The sequence below is a fragment of the Pipistrellus hanaki genome (genome assembly GCF_964339955.1).
Source record: "Pipistrellus hanaki genome assembly, chromosome: 10".
In the NCBI taxonomy this organism is placed as follows: domain Eukaryota; kingdom Metazoa; phylum Chordata; class Mammalia; order Chiroptera; family Vespertilionidae; genus Pipistrellus; species Pipistrellus hanaki.
Window position 1 is genome coordinate 34037879 of NC_140512.1, and position 19438 is coordinate 34057316.

General features: G+C 36.0%; 1 pseudogene across 1 annotated transcript; it reads left to right on the forward strand.

The window, feature by feature from the left end:
- Positions 1-3355: 3355 nt before the first annotated feature.
- LOC311629348 (TIP41-like protein) lies at positions 3356-5550 on the forward strand (annotated as a pseudogene). Its single transcript has 2 exons — positions 3356-3376; positions 5047-5550. The product of its transcript is annotated as a TIP41-like protein (transcript).
- The last annotated feature ends 13888 nt before the right edge of the window (positions 5551-19438 follow it).

Genomic DNA, 19438 nt, shown 5'->3' on the forward strand with positions numbered 1-19438 from the left:
CTCTCCCTTACACTGTCTTGCTCTTCTCACTTGAAAATCTTCCCAAGTTCATATGCAAAGACCTAATCTACACTTTTCAATAAAACACAATATTTTTGACTCTCTACCTTCTCAGTAGGTGTTTGCAACCAGTCAGAAAAAAATGATTTAGCCATTAAGATGTTTTTTTCGCTTGCTCTTTTGGTCTCTACGGAATAGCTTACATTCTACTTCCGAAGATCTTTTTAGATGTTTGAAATACTATGATACGTAAAGGATTTTTTTTTTTTATCCTTGTGGATTTGAAGTTGTTTTGTAATTGCCATCACCATTATTATTATTTTAGCACTGCTATCTTGAAATAATACTTTGTTTAAGGTAAAGTTATATGAACATTAATTAAAATACCTATACTACTGGAATTCTGGTGTATTTAACTCACCTATAATCATCCTATAACATCTTGTCAATGCCAACTTTATTTAAGTAAAGCTTTTCCAGAAATAAGGATAAGTACCTTTACTCCATAGTATGGTTCATTAGCAATGTGGAGAAGAGTGGAATAATAGACATTGCTGTCATTCCTCAACATCTAGTCCTGCTTTCAGTTGGAGATTAAATTGCCTGATGTCCTCACTTTAATAATTGCTGAGGCTGACTTTTATGAGGTTATCATGAAGAATGCTTCAAGTTCTCAAGGGAATGTCATTTAAAAGACAGAAAGTTAGAAGCTGATATGCCCAAGTAATTGCTGATAATTAATTAAAATGAGTTTCAATTAGTGAGTTCTTTAACATTCCACCCTTTCTTTAAAAATGTTAATAAAGTAATCAATAGGCATTATTTGGGGAATTATATATTATACATATACAAGTAATGATCAACACTATATGCTTCTTGGTCTATGATTAGCTTTAAAAAAATATCAAAGTGTCTACTTCATGCAGAGGAGATGCTGTACTTCTATCGCCCTAATGGTGTGAAAATGTAATGATGTTTTCCTACAAAGGAAAACCTCTTTTCTTTGATGTTGGAGCTTGGCTTCCATTACCACAGCCTTGGCAAGCTGAGAAGAAAACACACATTACCCACACTTTCAAAGATGCTGCTGACAAGCATATAAATAATTGCAGGATTTAAAATGATGCCTCTTCTTTTATTTTCATGCTGATAACTCTTTACTAAAACAATATAAGCAGTACTGCCTAAAAATAATAGATGTAATGTCCTATTACTATCACGAGGTATCTACCAGAATAAAGTAGAAATCATAAAGATAGTCTAATGAACCCCTGTACTCTGTCATCTTTGTGTTTACTTCACTCTAAAATATTTAATTTGACATAAACATCTTATGCTTGTGGCATAAATATAAAACTCCCATTATTCCGAGAATCACAAATTAAGCAGAGTCTAAATTATTACAGGCTAAAAGCACAAGATATTCTAATAGATGTACTTTTTTAGTACAATTCAAATTTATTCCAAATTAAAAAGTAGTCTGTGAAAATCACTCCTAAACATGGAGAGGGGGGGAAGGAGGGAGTGATGGAGGGAAGAAAGAAGGGAGGGAGGAGGGATGTCATTGCTTGACAAAATAGAGGATAGCTCATTTGTAAGGTTTTTGTGAGGATTAAATTAGATAACACATTGCAAAGTACCTAGTTCAGTAAAGTATTATAAGTTTTTTCAGCTTCAGAGTTAATAAAATATAAAAAAGTATAAATCTTATGGTTTGTAGTATTTTATGGAAAAGGTGGGAGAAATAAAAGGAGGACAGAGAAAGAGGAGAGAAATAAAATCCAGGAAAGAGATAAACAGCTAAATGTGGGAGAAGAGGATTGGGTTGGGTCACTGGGGATCCACTTTAGTGAAAGCCATTTGAGCTTCTTTGATGAGGAATGTTTGCGCCCCAGGGAGGTCTTAGTGTTGTAACAGAGCTACCTGTCTGGACCTTCCTGAAGTGACAAAAATATATTTCTTTTGTCAAAGAAGCTGAATAAGTTTCCACAGGAGCTTGACCACTGATACAATCAGTGTGCCTTTCTATCAGGATTCTGAGCATCCTAAGTGAATTATTAAGTGAATTCTGGCTATAGAAGTCCACATGGCATGAATTCTGATTGGGGTAGCGGGCAGGAATAGAGAAATGTCATCCACTCTCTCAGACAGATATCATATATTAGATCCTTAGGAGATGGATATGTTGGCTTGATTCTGGGAGTTTGAGCTGGAATGTTCTTCTCTCCTATAGACAAACCTTTTCTCTCATAACAACATAAATTCCCTAAGGCTTCTCAAAATAAAGCCAATCCATTAACTGGAGTAGCTATCATCTAAATCAGGCATGCCCATTACTTCATGGTCCAAATCTATTCCTATTGTATTTACCAAGAAATCTGATACATTGCTAACACATATGACTATAAGGAATAAAGTTCTTGCATGCACCAAAGAGCCATAATTTCAACAGCACACAGAATGAAATGGCCTACCATTTTTCAAACTGATATCATCCCTGACCTCTAAAATAACCAAAAGTTCACACTGGCTAGCCTACACATGTCTAGCCTTTCTTTTTTTTTTTAATATATTTTATTGATTTTGTACAGAGAGGAAGGGAGAGAGAGAGTTAGAAACATCGATGAGAGAGAGTCATCGATCAGCTGCCTCTTGCACACCCCCTACTGGGGATATGCCCACAACCAAGGTACATGCCCTTGACCGGAATCGAACCCAGGTCCCTTCAGTCCCCAAGCCGACGCTCTATCCATTGAGCCAAACCGGTTTCGGCTAGCCTTTCTTTATGGATATCCCTGATGGCCAGTTAATTGGCAAGTTTTCCTAAGTAATAAACACCAAGTGAAGCATACAAAAATATGGGCTTCTGGATATCTGGACATATGGCAAAGCAGTAGGAGAATTTTAGCACATGTTGCCTTCATAATGTAGTCTACTTTGAGAGTCAGCTGTAGTATTCACACAATTTGTCCACAAAAGCAAGGTGTTACTCTAATGCTGCAAAACACATACTCCACAAAATATATAGTCCACTGCTGCTTCCATTATCTAATACACGTGAAAAAATGCGTGAAGTGTGGAGTAGGTTGTTGAGGCCTGGGACTCAGAAAGGTCCTAGAATCCAGTGGCTTTCTATCAACAAACTAACTAGAGTAAGAAGAAAAGATAGAGGCATATAATAGAATGAAAGGCCACTATCCATAAAGAAGAATATTATGAAATGGGGGAAGAAAATACTAGAATACTGGCTTGTGCCAACAGAGAATAGCTACTTCCAAAAGGTTAACAAGGGAATGCATTTGGCAGAGTTCTATGATCCCAGAAAAGCTTCGCAGCCTGGATTTCAAAGTAGGGCATGATTGCAGATGCCTACTGGGTAGGGTTTTCTAAGCTTATTATCTGCATATCATCTATTTGCAATGTTTTTACACTTAATAGTGGATACATAATATAGTAGATATGTGATATGTATAGAATCTGTTCTATTAAATAAATTTACTAATGAACTCTGTGGTGAGTAAATCTGCCTTGGATTTTAGGTATTTCCTAAAGTCCTCAGAAGGGAGGAAATAAGTTACACAATTGTATTCCATGAAATGAAATGAGGCAAAATTCTCAAAAATTAGCAAAGAAGTACTGTTACACAATAAAATATAAATAAAGCAACAGAGAAGTATCCTAATTCATTATTGTGATTATAAATTACTGATAAATGTTTAGAAATCTACATTCACCAAATTAAGGACAGATGCTTACAGGTTCAGTTTACAGTTGAGGCAAATTTGGTTACAATGTTCATATTCACTCCTAAATATGTAGGGTAATAATACATAATTTGAGTGTTAGCTATTGCAAATATTTCAGGACAAGGATTGGCTAGGTTCTTTGACTAAATTAGCCAATTATTTTCATATAAAGCTTAGATTCTGAAATTATACAACTGTTTGAACCAAAGTTACCAATAAACTTCACAATCCCCGCAAAGGCATGAAATTATAAGAAAAGAATATTCAGAGAACAAAAAAAAATGGCTCTTGGAGGTTAAAAATAGAAAACAGAACTCCAAAACTCCATAGAATAAGCCACTCAGAAAAAGGAACAAAAAGACAAAGATAGAAATATAACAAAATAAAGAAACAACCCCTATGAATCTGTGGTAATAGGAATTTCAGAGATGTTACCAAAAATGAAAGACAGAAATCATCAACAAAATAACTTGAGAAAATCCCCAGAACAAGTATTTATACTGAAAACGGCCACTAAGGCAGCGAGGCAGGGGAACCAGTGTCCACCGCTGCTACTGCTGCAACCGGTTCCTGCAGCCCACACAGGCCCTGCCTGACCCACAGGATCCACAGCTTCCAGAGCAGCCACCGGACTTCTCCTCAGGCCCTGGAAGCTGACAGTGGCTAAGACCCACATCATGAAGTCAGCGGACATGCAGAAGTTTGCTGGTGAATTGCATATGTCATCCGTCCCCAAAATGATGTTTGAAGACATTTTTAAGAATCCAGCATGGTTCTGACCTTGGGATTGAGTTCAATGCTACAGATGCATAAACAGCTACCAAGAATGCTTTAAGTGGCCTGTGTGTAAGAGTGGCAGGAAAGCAGGTCAGAGGGTAGACACTCCAAAAATGTTATTGAACCACTAGACACCTGGTGCATGAAAATTCTTGCACTAAGGAAGGGGGAGGGGGGGTCCCTCAGCCCGGCCTCCCACAGTCCAGGAGCCCTCAGGGATGTCCAACTGACATCTTAGGCCTGCTGCAGCTGCCACCATCACCACCGGTGGCCTACCTCTGCGGGAGGCCACGGGCGGACCGATCAGGGGATGGCACCAGCCAGCAAGCAGCCAGCCCTTCCTCCCCCTCATCGCCTCTCCACCACCACTGGTCATCACTGCCCCCCGATCTCTGTCCCCTCTCTCTGCCCACTGGCACACACCTTAGCTGGCCTGGTGTTGCCAGCTGCCATCCCTACCCACCCCCGCCAACCAGTCATTCTGCCATTTGGTTGATTTGCATAGTATGCTTTTATTATGTAGGATTATGTAGGATATGATTACACCTATACAATAGATTATAAGGGAGAATTACCTGGAGAATCACTTAAGTTAAAGGTTGTACCTGCAACAGGTCATAAGATGCAGAGAAATGGAAAGCCAGAGAACAGATTACGATTTTTGAAATTCTGTTTGAGGATGAACTTCATGATCATGGAGTTTCAAGCCTAAGTGTGAAAATTAGAGTAATGCCTTCTGGTGTTTTCCTGCTGTTGGCCATTTTTCTTGAGAATTTATGGAATGCTTATCAGAATGAATGACAGGAGACTTTATTACAAGGCCAACAAGACCTTTTTGTTATGAGAATATACAACACAAGAGAGCAAAATTGCTAATTTAATGCATGTTTCACTTTCCCCCTTTTTTTTTTCACCTTCCCTCTTCATGGAACCTAATAAAATATCACAGTATTTATTGATCAAGAAGACAGTATGAGAAAAGCTAATACTTCCAGGAAGAATTGATCATAACCCTGCAGTCTCATAAAAAAATTCACCTCAGGTATCGAATTGAAGTACCATAAACTCACCATGAAATCTGATAGAGTCCTTGGCTATGTGGATAGGGGTATTTTTTATTGTGAGAATTAATTGCCTTGTCTATGTACAGATTTCTGGTAGCCATGAGGGGCCCAGAATAATGGGTAGAAAGGACAGTGTCTAAGAAAGAGCATGGAGCATTTAGAAATTTTACAACACTGGAAACAGAGATTATCCCTTGAGCTGACAGGGACACTATATATACACATATATGTGTGTGTGTGTGTGTGTGTGTGTGTGTGTGTGTGTGAATACAGTGGTGGGCAAAAGTAGGTTAACAGTCATAATAGAAATAAATAATAAGACAAGAACAAACTTTCACATACTCACAAATGTAAACCTACTTTTGCCTACCCTCCTGTACATATACACTTGTGCGTGCACGGACAAACACACACACACACACACACACACACACACACACACACACTCTAAACCAGAACACTATTCCCTCCCAAATAAATCACTACTCAACTGTTAAGGTAGAAAAAATATACTTCTGATCTGAAAAAGTTCCTACCATACTACTTTTAAGTAAGGCACTAGCAGAAACACTCCACCAAAAAGAAAAAGTAGCTGAGACAGGTTTGGCTCAGTGGATAGAGCCTCGGCCTGGGGACTGAAGGGTCCCGGGTTTGATTCTGGTCAAGGGCATGTACCTTGGTTGTGGGCACATCCCCAGTAGGGGGTGTGCAGGAGGTAGCTGATAAATGATTCTCTCTCATTGATGTTTCAAACTCTCTATCCCTCTCTCTTCCTCTCTGTAAAAAGTCAATAAAATATATTTAAAAAAAAAAAAAAAGTATCTCCAGAAAGCAGGGTATCCAAACAAGAGAGGCAAATGAAATCCACATTCATAAAAGGAGATCCAAGAATGATATTGTACATCAGGTCTCAATACTATGGCATCCAGACACAGCACAAAAGATTCCAAGTAAGAAGTCTCTAATAAGTTTCAATATACTGAAAGAAGATTTACACATTTGGAAAAGAATTTAGGGTAGAATTAGTGATACATACAAAGAAAAATAAGCATATGGAAAACCAAAGCAATTATTAGTTCCAGGAAAACATAAAATTGTGTAAACTATAATAGAAAAGTAAGGTTATACGATATGGCTTACCTGTATGTACTGGTAAATACCAATTACTTATCATTGGTCTGAACAAAATATAAAGCTACACTGAAAAGATGCTTGTATATGATGAGGTCAGTGGTGGTTCTGTGAGAATGAGTTGAATCTACATCTTCTAAAGTTACTCATTACTTAGAAAAATTACAGTAAACTTTAAAATATTTTAAAACTTGAAACTACTTCTAAGAGCAAGAAACAAAGGAAGGTAATGTAGGAAGAAATTGCTGTCATTTATAACAAGCTAAATTTGACTTTTATATAGTTTTACATATAACACTTATATCAACAACAAAAATTCTGGAAGCAAGTCTACAATTTACAGCCAAGCAAGAAATATAATGGAAAAATCATAGAAAAATCCTGAGATAATCTGCCCAGGCGTTTCAACCAACAATTAAACTCAGGATCCATAAACTGAACTTTTCTGGGAACTATATGTTAGATTATTTAGATATTAAAGTACATTTTTTCTTATAGTGTAGCCATCTTTTGACTACATAAATTTGGAAATGACTTGAAAAAATGACTAAAATTAGATGGGGAAAAAAACTATCTTCACATTATAGAATAGGTATCACTTTGATATGTTTTGTGAAATAATACCTTGAAATACATGCTATTTTACTTAACTTTGTTTACCAAAAGAGGGGTAAGAATAATAATTGATAAATTATAGTTTGCTTCAATACAAAAGCCCTGATATTTGTTATTCTAATAAATCTCAGCAGAAAATGAACATACACTCGCTCTGAGAGCCTATTTTGTAAATAGGCTGGTCTGATATTATGATATGCAGACATAGAATGTTTTTTTCCCCTTGCATAACATATTAGTTGGCTTTTTTCATTCCTTTTATGTGAGATTTGACCTAAATTTGCTTTCTTATTTGTATAAAACTCTTTTGATATCTAACTTGAAAGAAAGAAGATAATGATATAGTAAAGTAGAATTCCTTTCCACAATAAACAAACTAGAGACTAGCATCTTTTGATTATGTTTTATTATGTGCACAGAAATAAAATATAATTATTTAGTCTGTATATTGACTCAAATAGAAAATATACGCTACTATTCCTTACATAAGTAGTATGAAATGCTTTGAAAAAAGAAAAGAAATATAACTAATTGGCCAGGATTTAATAGTAATTCCTCTAAGGCAACAAAGAGGAGATAATGATCCCTACACGCATAGCTTTAGAATGCTTAAAATTTAAACCATTGAGGGTACCATTCCTGCCTCACTTGAAAAGTGTTCTTAAAACATTTCCTTTTCATTTGCTAAGATATGATACTAGTTATATGTCCTTCAAATTGGATTCATTAAAATCCATTTGCTCAAAGGTGATTCAATATAAAGAATCTATTAATATACTATACCACATTAATAGGCTGAAAGAGAGAAAATATGTCTATTTCAATAGATGTCAATTGAAACTACTTGAAAAACTTCACCATTCACAAGAGAAGGTCCATCTTTTATATTATTTAGATTTTCTATGGAAGTATCATTCAATGAAAGAAAAGAAAAGAAATAAATGTATATTGAAAAGAAAATAATTTGAAGATAATTTTTATACCTAAAAAAACCAAAAAATCAATATAAATCTATAATAAATAATAATAAATTCAATAAAGTCTGCTGACTAAACCAATTCTAAAACTTAATCATTTTACTATGTATAATCAATGATCATCTAGAAAATATAATGGAAGAAAAAAATCTCATTTACAATAGCAAAAAGATAAAATATTTAAAATAAACTTTTTTAAAATGTGAAAAACTTATATGAAGAAAATATTATAAGTGTACTGAACTGTTAAAGCATTTTATTCTTGGGTAGTAATATTCAAAATAGAAAATACTGAATATACACTAACAGAATTATTATTGAAACTTTACAAAAAGTATTAAAGTTTACCTAGAAAAATAATATGAACATATCCAGGGGGGAAAAAAAAACACATTGAATAACAAGATCAATAAGGAATAATTAATGCAATGAGATTTTAAAATATATAATGAAGCTATAATAATTAAATTGTTTTGGCACTAGAGAAATATTTTAAACAAATAAATTAATCAAAATCGATATCAGAAGTAATATGAATAATACTAGAGGCCTGGTGCATGAAATTCATGCATGGGGGCCAGGGGTTCCTCAGCTCAGCCTGCATCCTCTTGCAATCTGGGACTGTTGGCTCCTAACCTCTCACCTGCCTGCCTGATCACCCTAACCACTCGCCTGCATCCCTGATTGTCCCTAACTGCTTGCCTGCCTGCCTGATCTCCCCTAACTGCCTCTGCCTCAGCCCCCATGCCCAGGACCCAGGCTCCCCTCCCTTTGGCCAGCCACAGTCATCTGGGACCAGGCGGCTTCACTCGGGCTGGCCAAAGGCACCTGGGACTCAATACAATCCCCAGCAAAATTCCAAGGACAATTGGGATGCTGGAGGCATCCCACTCCCTGATTCCAAACTACTAGTATATTACAAAGCTACAGTTATTAAAACAGTATAGTATTGCCATAAAAACAGTCACAGAGATCAGTGAAACAGAATCGAGAGCCCAGAAATAAGCTCATGTATATATGGTCAATTTATTTATAACAAAGAAAGCAAAAATACATAATGAGGAAAGAACAGTCTCTTTAATAAATAGTGTAGAGAAAACTAAACAGTCACATGCAGATTTCCTAAGGAGAAAGTTGCTTACAGATGTCCCATCTCCTACTTCAACTCATCACATCATTCCAATACAACTTTTAAAATAAATAAAAGAAAAAAATTAATACTGTTCTTACTTTCTAGATTTTATAACTCATCAAAAAAAGTTTAACAAAAAGTAAAAAAGTTTCACCATAGATGAAAACATTACAGCCAATTTTATTTCTACATAGTAAAAATTTTCAGGAAAAAAAATTATTTTCAGCTCCACTAACCCCACATCATTTTAGAATTTTTCTAAAAATATTTCCATTCATCTAGCTCTAAGAGTTCCTATTAATTCAACCTTACAAAGGAAAGGCAAAGGAAATATCCAAATAAGAATGAAATTTACTTAATTTCTGTTATTCTCAGGTTCAGTTTTCCATTTCCTCTACCTAATTTTAACAGAAACGTCTACTTTCTGAAAATTTTCAAGTTATTAAAAAAAAAAAAAAAAAAAAAGGAAAAAAGCCAATAAATAAAGAGCATTTTAAATAACTACTGTGGGGGACTGATACGGCAGGGAGAAACATTTGAAAACAGGAAAAATGGAAATGCTCCCCACGTCAGCACCATTGGCAAAAGTCAAGGATCTGCAGTTTCCTTTGATAAAAAGTTGCTGTACCGAGATTCTGTGAGATTCCGTGACCCGCAAAGACCAGCAGGGAGCCAAGTCCAATGCAATTAACAAGAGAGCCTCTTCCATGTTAACATGGGCTCTATCCCACACACGCCGAGAGCATGGCAGACAGGAGTGCCAATTTTGCCAAGCCTGGCGGGAGAGGGGGGGGTGGGGGGGGGCGGGAGTGTGATGTCACTGCTTTGGCTGACCCTGATTGGTTGGGTGAGGTCTAGGGTCCAGTTACACAAAATGAAGGATAACTCCGCCCTGCCCCACAGTGGAATCAGGGTTCTAGTCAGAAGTTCGCCTCGCCCTGCCCTGCCCTGCTCTCTCAAGTACAAATTCAGTGTTTTACTTCATACTTGAAAAAGCAAAATAAAATCATGCATCTGTCTACAGCATCAACATTAAGCTTCAATGTTCTTTGATGCTGGCTCTCTTAATTATGCCTTAGGTTGCATTTCCCTTCACTTTCTAGGCCCAGGCCTCCCAGGGACTAAAGGCTTATCCTAGTATTTGCACACATCAACAGTGCTAACTCCTACCCAAATAAAGACTTAGAGGGATTCAATAGTCATTTTTTAAGACTGGCTCTTTGGGAGCTCTAATTCTGGAAAGCTGAGTTGTAAATAACATTTAAGATAGTATTAATAAACATGTATTTCACTGATTACTAATGCGACCATGGCACTTGTCCAAAGTCGATGCTCTCCTGGTGTAAATGGAGCCCTTCTTCTCTCTCGATAATGTTCCCACTGACTCAGTCTACCTTGGCTGTCTTCCTTAAATACTCCCAACCCAACCGTAATTGTTATTGCTACTTCCTTTTTGTCCTGTCTCATCATTTCATAATCAACTCAGAAAAGATTCACCAAATATGACTTGACTTATCCTCAAAGAGCCAAATGCATTTTTTTGCATGCTAGTCTTTTCATGTGTCATAACAATAGTTCAATTCATAAAAAATTAAATTTAAGAAATCACTTCTGGGTTGCCAAAAATATTATTAGAGGGAAATATATAAAAATGAGTGAGACAAAATCTTCTCCTTGTAGAGTTGAGTGTAGGTTAAACAAAATCAAAAAGAATAATTATAAAACAAAATTTAAAATATAATAATTGTGTTATTTATAATAGGGACCAAAGAGAATGTAGCTATGAATTTTGATGTGGAGAGAAAGAGGATGCTATGGGTGATACAGCTGAAAGGAAGATTGGACCCTGCCCTTCAATGTGTTGCATACATGCAAGAGGGATTATCAGATTCAAGTTATCAGATCCCACTTCTATTTTTCAAAGATTGTTCTAAAGCAGACAGGAGAAATGAGGAATAGACTAGATGAAGACATTCTAGAGTCAAATGCTGTTTAGGTCAGGGGAGAAATGGGGCTGTGATGACGTTAATGGGCCTGCAGTTTTGATGTGATAACATCACATTAAACCCAGTATAGGCAGAATGGGTTGTTATTCTATTTAAGAGTTTTAAAAAGGAATAACAGCCCGGATGGTGTGGATCGGCAGTTGAGCATGGACCTATGAACCAGGTCACTGTTCCGCATGCCAGGGTTGCAGGCTCAGTCTCCAGTGGGGAACCTGCAGGAAGCAGCCAAATGATGACTCTCTATCAGCATTGATGTTTCTCTCTCCCTCTCCTTCCTCTCTGAAATCAATAAAAACATTAAAAAAAAAAAATAGCAACAATGGCTCTCGTTGGCTGTAAAGTTTGGGGATTTTTTTTTTTATTATTTATTTTTCTTTTTTGAGCTAGCTAAAATTCCACCAATTAGAGATTTTATGTGTATTAAAAAGTTTAAAATATAAACACTCCTGGTATGATTGAAGGTTATTGGTATTTCATAATTAAATATGAACTAGCTCAAACAGATTGTCTTCCCATTAATATACGAGGGGAAAATGGGAAATTTCTGAGAGGAAAGAAATTATAAAATGATAAAGAAAGAACCAAGTCTAGCATGAATAAGCTGGATGGCATCCTAAAGTAGTGTTTTAGGGCTACAAAAGAGCAGTTTGAGGAAACTGAGAACCAGAGTTGTAGGGATAGGGTCATTCTAAGCAAAGAACAATTTATGCAAATCATTCCATTAATGTGCAATGTAAACTGATTCTATTTTATGAATAAGAATATCAAGAGCAATTTTGAAGGAAAAGATAACCTTTAAAACAAAGTTTGCAGCCTCAGAAAAATACTATGGGAAAATGGGAAGAGTTGTATCTTCATGTTTTTAGAAGAAATGCTGACATATTTTTGTATAAATAGATTGCAGAGTGATCTTTTTCATTGTTGCTCTTTAAGCAATATGTAGATGGCAGAATTACCTTTACTCCACATTGGACAACATCCTGGAATCTCTATTGAACATAAATAGTGATGAGTCTAGGGAAATGGTCAAAATTCACAATCTCCCAAGAATGGCTCAGTCCAAATTTACAAAAGCAATTTTAAAACATTTCTAATGTCCATCTCTGAGTACCACTCATTTTTAAACTTTTTAGTTTTAAGAATAAAGAAACCAATACAGATAATCCCCTAAAATATTTTGTGAAACCATGATGAGCTGTAATTAGCAGCTATTTGAATAGTATTAGCAATCTCTTTGGCACTAAAGAATCATTACCATGATTTCAGGGCCTTACAGTCAGCAAAATCTCAATACTACTTACATTTATGGAGTTTTTCTTCCTATTTTCCCCCTTCATCTAAATTCTTACAGAGGAGCTAAAGACTTACAGAGAAAAATTTTTTAAAAAAATTATAAATTGTAAATTTAGGGGGAATTAGATGTATCCTATTGAATATTTATTTCCCCTTCTATATAATGTCTTTAAGTAAAACTTGACTCTTTTCCATTGGTACTGTGGTATTAACTAACTGGAAGTTTAAACATTGGAAGGATGATTATAAAAATAATTTCTGGCTTAAACTTCTAAGACTGAAAAGATAAAAAATCTGTGTGTCATGTGTTAACCAATGGGCCATATCCTCGATGCTCTGGATATAAAGTCAATGGGTCCTTATGACAAAAGCTAGTTTCCCGACACTGGTCTCTGCTCCTCCCCATCTACCAAAAATTAGTCTGTCCTTCAAAGTCATGATCAGTACTTTTCCTTCTATTAATCCTTCTCTGAGATCTCTAGCCTCTTCCAAGTTTGTCTATGTCAAGTAATTTTCTTAATCAATATTTATAAAGTAATCTGACTGTACATAATTTTAGATGTTTATGGGGTGTTTCCTTAATTGAATTATAAGCACAATGCCAAACAAGTACTAGATATTTAGCAAATGTTTATTTCTTTGATTTGTTCTCTACCTATTATTGTTTCTTCCTTATCAAGCCTAGTGTAATCCAAATCTGCTGGGCCATTTAGCTATATTGATGATTTTCAAACTGTGCTTCAAAAGAACCCCTCAGAAGTTGAAAGGGGGGAAAAAAGAGGCCAGCTTATTGGGAAACTCTCCCTGGCTTTGGGAAAATATATATGGTGTATAGAGTAATGAAAGTGAACCAAACCAATTAGCAAAGATGCATAGAATTCTACAAATAAATCATTGGAAATAGTTAACAATAATCTTTAATTACCTTTAAACTTGAAGATTTCACTTAAGTAAAATATCAATAGTACTTGTTAACTGATGATACACTTTTCTCCAGTCTAGAAATCTCTGACTATACTCTTCTATAACCATCACTTTAGAGTGTTTTTTTTTTCCTTTTTTTAAATTTTATTGATTTTAGAAAAGGAGGAAGGAAGAGGGAGAAAGAGACAGAGACAGAATTATCAGTGAGAGAGAAACATCAATCAGCTGCCTCCTGCACACCACGTACTGGGGATTGAGCCGGCAAACCAAGCATGTTCCCTGACCTGGTATCCAACTGGCGACCACTTGGCACATGGGTCAACTCACAACTACTGAGCAACACCAACTGAGCCAGAGTTGTTGTTTTTTCTTTTATGAAATCCATAGACTTGCCTAATAAAGGAAATTAAAATCTGGCTTTGATATCATTTAGTAATTAAATCTCAGTCTGTTTAAATTAAAATAAACAAATCAGAGATTACGACCTATAGAATTCTTAAGTTCTTATCTAGTAATTGTAATTATTTAAAATTACTATTCCTTTAGGTCTAACAATTATCATCGACTCTCTTATGCCTTTTCTTGATAAAGAAATTTTGTTAGACAGCTTCTGATTATAGGTAGTATTACTGCTGAAAATTGTAACTGTAGCTATTCTGTTCCATATAGAGCTTAAAACAGTGTCTTATATATAACGTTCAATAAAGGTGGGTTGTTGAATAGATACAAATTTTAATAAATTAAGATCAGGAAATGATTTTCACTAATGTTAATAGCTCCCAACTACAGATTAGTCATATCCAAATTGCCTCTTTTTAAGTACTCTCTCATTATAGACTCCATCACATCTCAGACACCCATACTAGTACTTCTTCAAGGAAGGAAGAATAATATGCTGTAAAACAGCAAGATTTCACAGTCACGCTGAGTGCACATCTGGACTCTAAAACGTGGACTCCAGCAAAGTATCTAATGTCTCTAATTCATAGGCATAGTCTCCTTACTTGCCTTTCAGGGTTGCTGTTCATATTAAATAGATAATATATGGAAATTCACGTTCCAGAGCTCAGCACATAAGGCATCAAAGAGTGTTCCATTCCCCCCCCCCCCCCTTCAATGCAATATACTTTTCTGTATATCCAGCTTCGCTGGGGTCTGGTACCTATAAAACGATTGCTCTAGAATTTCAGCCCAAAGGACTCTGCTTCTAAAATGCTCTACTCCTTCACCCCAGCCAACAGCCAGGTACCATGCCCTGGACACAAACCCCAACCAGCATTAGCTCTCCTTCAATACACCATCAAAGGAATTTAAAACTCTTTAAGTTACAAAAATCAGAGAATTCCAATCTCTCTGTTTCTTTTATTTACTCAAAACTCCTCAAGGAAAAGCCAAGCATGACAGCACCAGGCTTTAAGTTCTTTGTATTTAATCGAGGTATGCACTTCCAGGAGTAATAGAAATTTTGATCTAATTAACACTCATAACTCTCTAAAACAGACTTTAGAGTTAGTGGCTGGAATTCCCTTCTTTAAGGTTTATTACCTACAAATCAGAGTAATTTGAAAGCTGAGTACCCATAACTATTTCATTGAACATTTCTTCAAAATCCTAAGTAACTTAATTTCAACTAAAGTATTAATTAGCAATTTATACTTTCTCAATGTCATAAGTGACCTTTACTCAGAGGTTGTTAAGGTAATTTTGTGATGTAACCAAATTAAATTTCAACCTTAGATACAGGCAATTATTTTAAATCAGATATTTTAATAGTGGCTAAATAGACACTTGCATTACTTACATTATAACTTACTAGAGGCCTGGTGCACAAAAATTTGTGCACTTGAGAGGGGTTAGGTCCCTCAGCCCTACCTGTGCCTCTCGTAGTCCAGGACCCCTTGGGGGATGTCCACATGCTAACTTAGGCCTGCTCCCCAAGGGATTGGGCCTAAACTGGCAGTCAGACATCCCTTGGGCAGCCTGGGAGCCCTTGGGGAATGTCCCTCTAATGGGTCTAAGCTGTTAATCAGACATCTTTGGCACTGTGGTGGAGGCGGCAGAGGCTCCTGCCACCACTGCTGCACTGGTCATCCATGAACTGGCTGAACGATGCTCCCCCTGTGGAAGCACACTCACAACCAGGGGCAGTTCCTGCATTGAGCGTCTGCCCGGGGGTGGTCAGTGTACTTCATAGTGACCTTTCATTCTGCCATTTGGGTCAGTTTGCATATTATCCTTTTATTATATAGGATTTCCCCCAGAGAGTTTATAACTATTGTTTCTCGTTTAGCTATCATGCCTAAAGTTTTCAATAAAGCCAAGACAATTGTATGTTCATCCTCTAGCACAGAGTGTGGAGATATCGGCTGCTCCTACGACATAACATTTAATTTGTTTTGAAAATAGTTTCTATTTGCCGAAACCGGTTTGGCTCAGTGGTAGAGCGTCGGTCTGGGGACTGAAAGGTCCCAGGTTCGATTCCGGTCAAGGGCATGTACCTTGGTTGCGGGCATATCCCCAGTAGGGGGTGTGCAAGAGGCAGCTGGTCGATGTTTCTCTCTCATCAAAGTTTCTAGCTCTCTATCTCTCTCCCTTCCTCTCTGTAAAAAATCAATAAAAAATAATAAAATTATAAAAAAAAAAAAAAAGAAAATAGTTTCTATTTGACCCAATGAAATCCTCCAGACAGCTGTCTTTGTTCTCTGTCTTTGCCTGCCTCCCTTCCCTTTGCCTTAGCTGCTTTTATTCTCCAACTCATACTCCATTACTAATGTATACACTGATCCCTTAATTTCATTCACTTCACTACTGAGACTATTCAAAAAAGATTTTCTCTAGCTCTGTGACTGGTGATTTTGACTAAATTACTTTGTTTTTCTAAAAAGGAAACACAGGAATAATTTTTACCAAACTTGAACTCCCTTGTGATTACATTGTAGTTTATAGAATCTCATGCTAGATGCTTTACAGAAAGAAGTTAAACCACTAAAAATTGTATAATATTATTTATTGATGTAGGTGTGTGGTTTTTCCTCAAAAAGTGTGTAATATTTTTAACATTTCAATGAAAATATTTCCAGATTCTCCTTCAAGCATCTAACCCAGAAAACAATGAAAGTCCTTCCGATTCAATAAAACTAGGATGACTTCACATTCCATTTTTACTTAGCTAGATTTATAATTATTTTTAAAAACCATGACTCCAAAATAACTGCATAAACAGAGTGCAAAAATTTTTTTCTTGCTGCTTAATATGTCTCAGTCCCTTAAGGATGTGAAGTTGATAGTAGCTTCAAATGCTATCTCACACAGTTGGATTTTATTCTACTTATTCACTTGAAAAATATTTATTGAACATGTACTATGTTATGGACACTGTATAAGATTGAACAATACACTGGCAAAGAATCAGATATATTTTTCCCACATCAATATTTCTCTTCATCTTTCCCTCTCTCTTCTATTCTCTCTAAACATCAATGGAAAAACATTCTTAGGTAAGAATTAAAAAAATAATACACATTAAACCAAATTACATTACAAAACCAACTGCTGTCAATTGCATTGTCTCACGCATGTTAAAAGTTCCTTGAGGTTTCTAAGAAACCAGTAACCTTACTTTTCATTTCCTTTTCACAAACTAGTTTACCCTTTCAGTCTTTCTAAGTTCATACAATGAATAGCCTACCTTCTTCGACTGAATTCTGAAAAACTTTTTACCATTTCTTTTCCTTGCTTGTGTAGGACTTTGCCTTATTTTATTTTAATTTCTTATCCTTAGTAAAGCATGACCAAACAGAGGACAAAATAAGGGCAATGAAACAATCGTGGGATGCCTTTTATTTCACAGCTCTGCTCATCTGCTGCACAAATAGCACAGCCCATGGTTAATCACTGCGCACGCCTGTTCCCAGGGCACTCGTGGAGCTTCCCATATGGTCTGTTCAAAATGAGGACTCAGACATATATCAAATACAAATTATCCAAAGAAATGTGATCACACAGTGGAACCGAGTCATAAGAGAAAAATACCTGTTCTACAAAAACAGAAACCTACTTAATAAACACTCCACATTTCTGGTTCCCAAGGCAAAGCAGTCATGTGCACACTCTATAAATCTTCATCCTAGCATTAACTCAGATAATCTCTCAGACATACTCAACCAGAAGAAGCCTTTGTTTCACTCATTCAATCAAGAGGAAAAAAATCCCATTGATTATTTCCCTTTTCTTCTTCCTTCATGTTGTAGACTTTTCGGATCTCGCTGCCTACTCTGGGTGGGCTTAATTCCTCTATGAAAAAATCTTTAAATGTCCCCCCACCAAAAAAAATGTCATGTTTCAGCTCCATTCTGCCCTTTCCTACTGGCTTAGGCAATTTTCAGCCTTAGGTAGGGTAATCATATAATTATGGTTTAAACTGGGCCATTTTTGAAAGTAAAAAGATACACAAAGCAGGAAGGACAGTGCAACAGCCAACAAAACAGTTTTCTCTCTGGGAAAACTGAGATAGAGTGACCTTGACTTAGGGTTTGCTTTTTGGTCAACAGAAAGCTTTTCCCAAAATTTTAAAGGTTAGTCCAAAGAGTCACTTACATACTAACCAGAAACTATTTGACTGTAGGTTGATCCTATTCCCCATGCATCTCACATTCCTAAGGGCAGGCAACTGGAAAAGGCAATGAAAATCATCAGTTTTCATGAGAGACTTCTAGTAACAAGAAAGCATAGAGAATAAAGGAATAAGGGAGAGCTTTTTGGTGCAACTATGTGCCAGATATATCTAAGGGAAGCAACAGATTAATTGCATCTTCTTGATTAATTGCATCTTCTTAACAACTCCATAACTTAAGTATTAAACCATTCCCATTTTAAGAAATAGGCAGTCCATATATTGATAGTGAGCATGTCAATTACTATAACATTTTTGGAAATTAATCTGACAATATCTATTGAAAACTTTAAAGTGCCTTTAGATTCAGCAAATCTCCTTATGGATGTATCTTCTATAAAAGGGAAGCACCTGTATATAATGATGTATGTATAAAGAAGTTTATTACAGTATTTTTTTAGTAGCAAATAATGACCCAATTAGAAATCACGTCAATAAAAGTATATTATAGAATAATGTGTATAGTGTGATCTTGTTTGGGGTAACAAGAGATGCTTTCTTATTTTTATCAATTTAGTCCTGGTTTTCCTAATTTCATAAGCTATCTAAAATATAGTCTAGCTGGCTGGTGTTGCTCAGTGGTTGAGCATTGACCCATGAATCAGGAGGTCATGGTTCAATTCTCTTTCATCATTGATGTTTTTATATCTCTCTCTGAAATCAATAAAAATATTTTTTAAAGTAAAAAATATATATATTCTACAACAGACTTTAATAACTCAATAACTGTGCAAAGGGTTAATAAACACAGTTTCCTTAGAGCTTCAAAATCACTGTGAGCTCTAGAGGAGTGATGCTTCTTAACTGAATGGTGACAATTAAGACATGATTTTTAAAGGAAGACATATGTTTATTTCTTCTGTTAAAGTCTAGATTTAATATTTGGCATGTTTCAATCAAATAATTAACATGGATTTACAAACTTCATTCTCTTTCCACAGTTATCAAAGTTATATTGGGAGACTCCAGAGAAAGTCAGGTTGAGAACTCAGCAAAATATAGAGCAGAGGTTGCTTGAGTCAAAGATCTTAGAGTCAAAGTCACACAAAAGGTGGGAGAGGTAGACAGTCAGGAAGAAGCCATGAGCTCTTAATCCAAGAA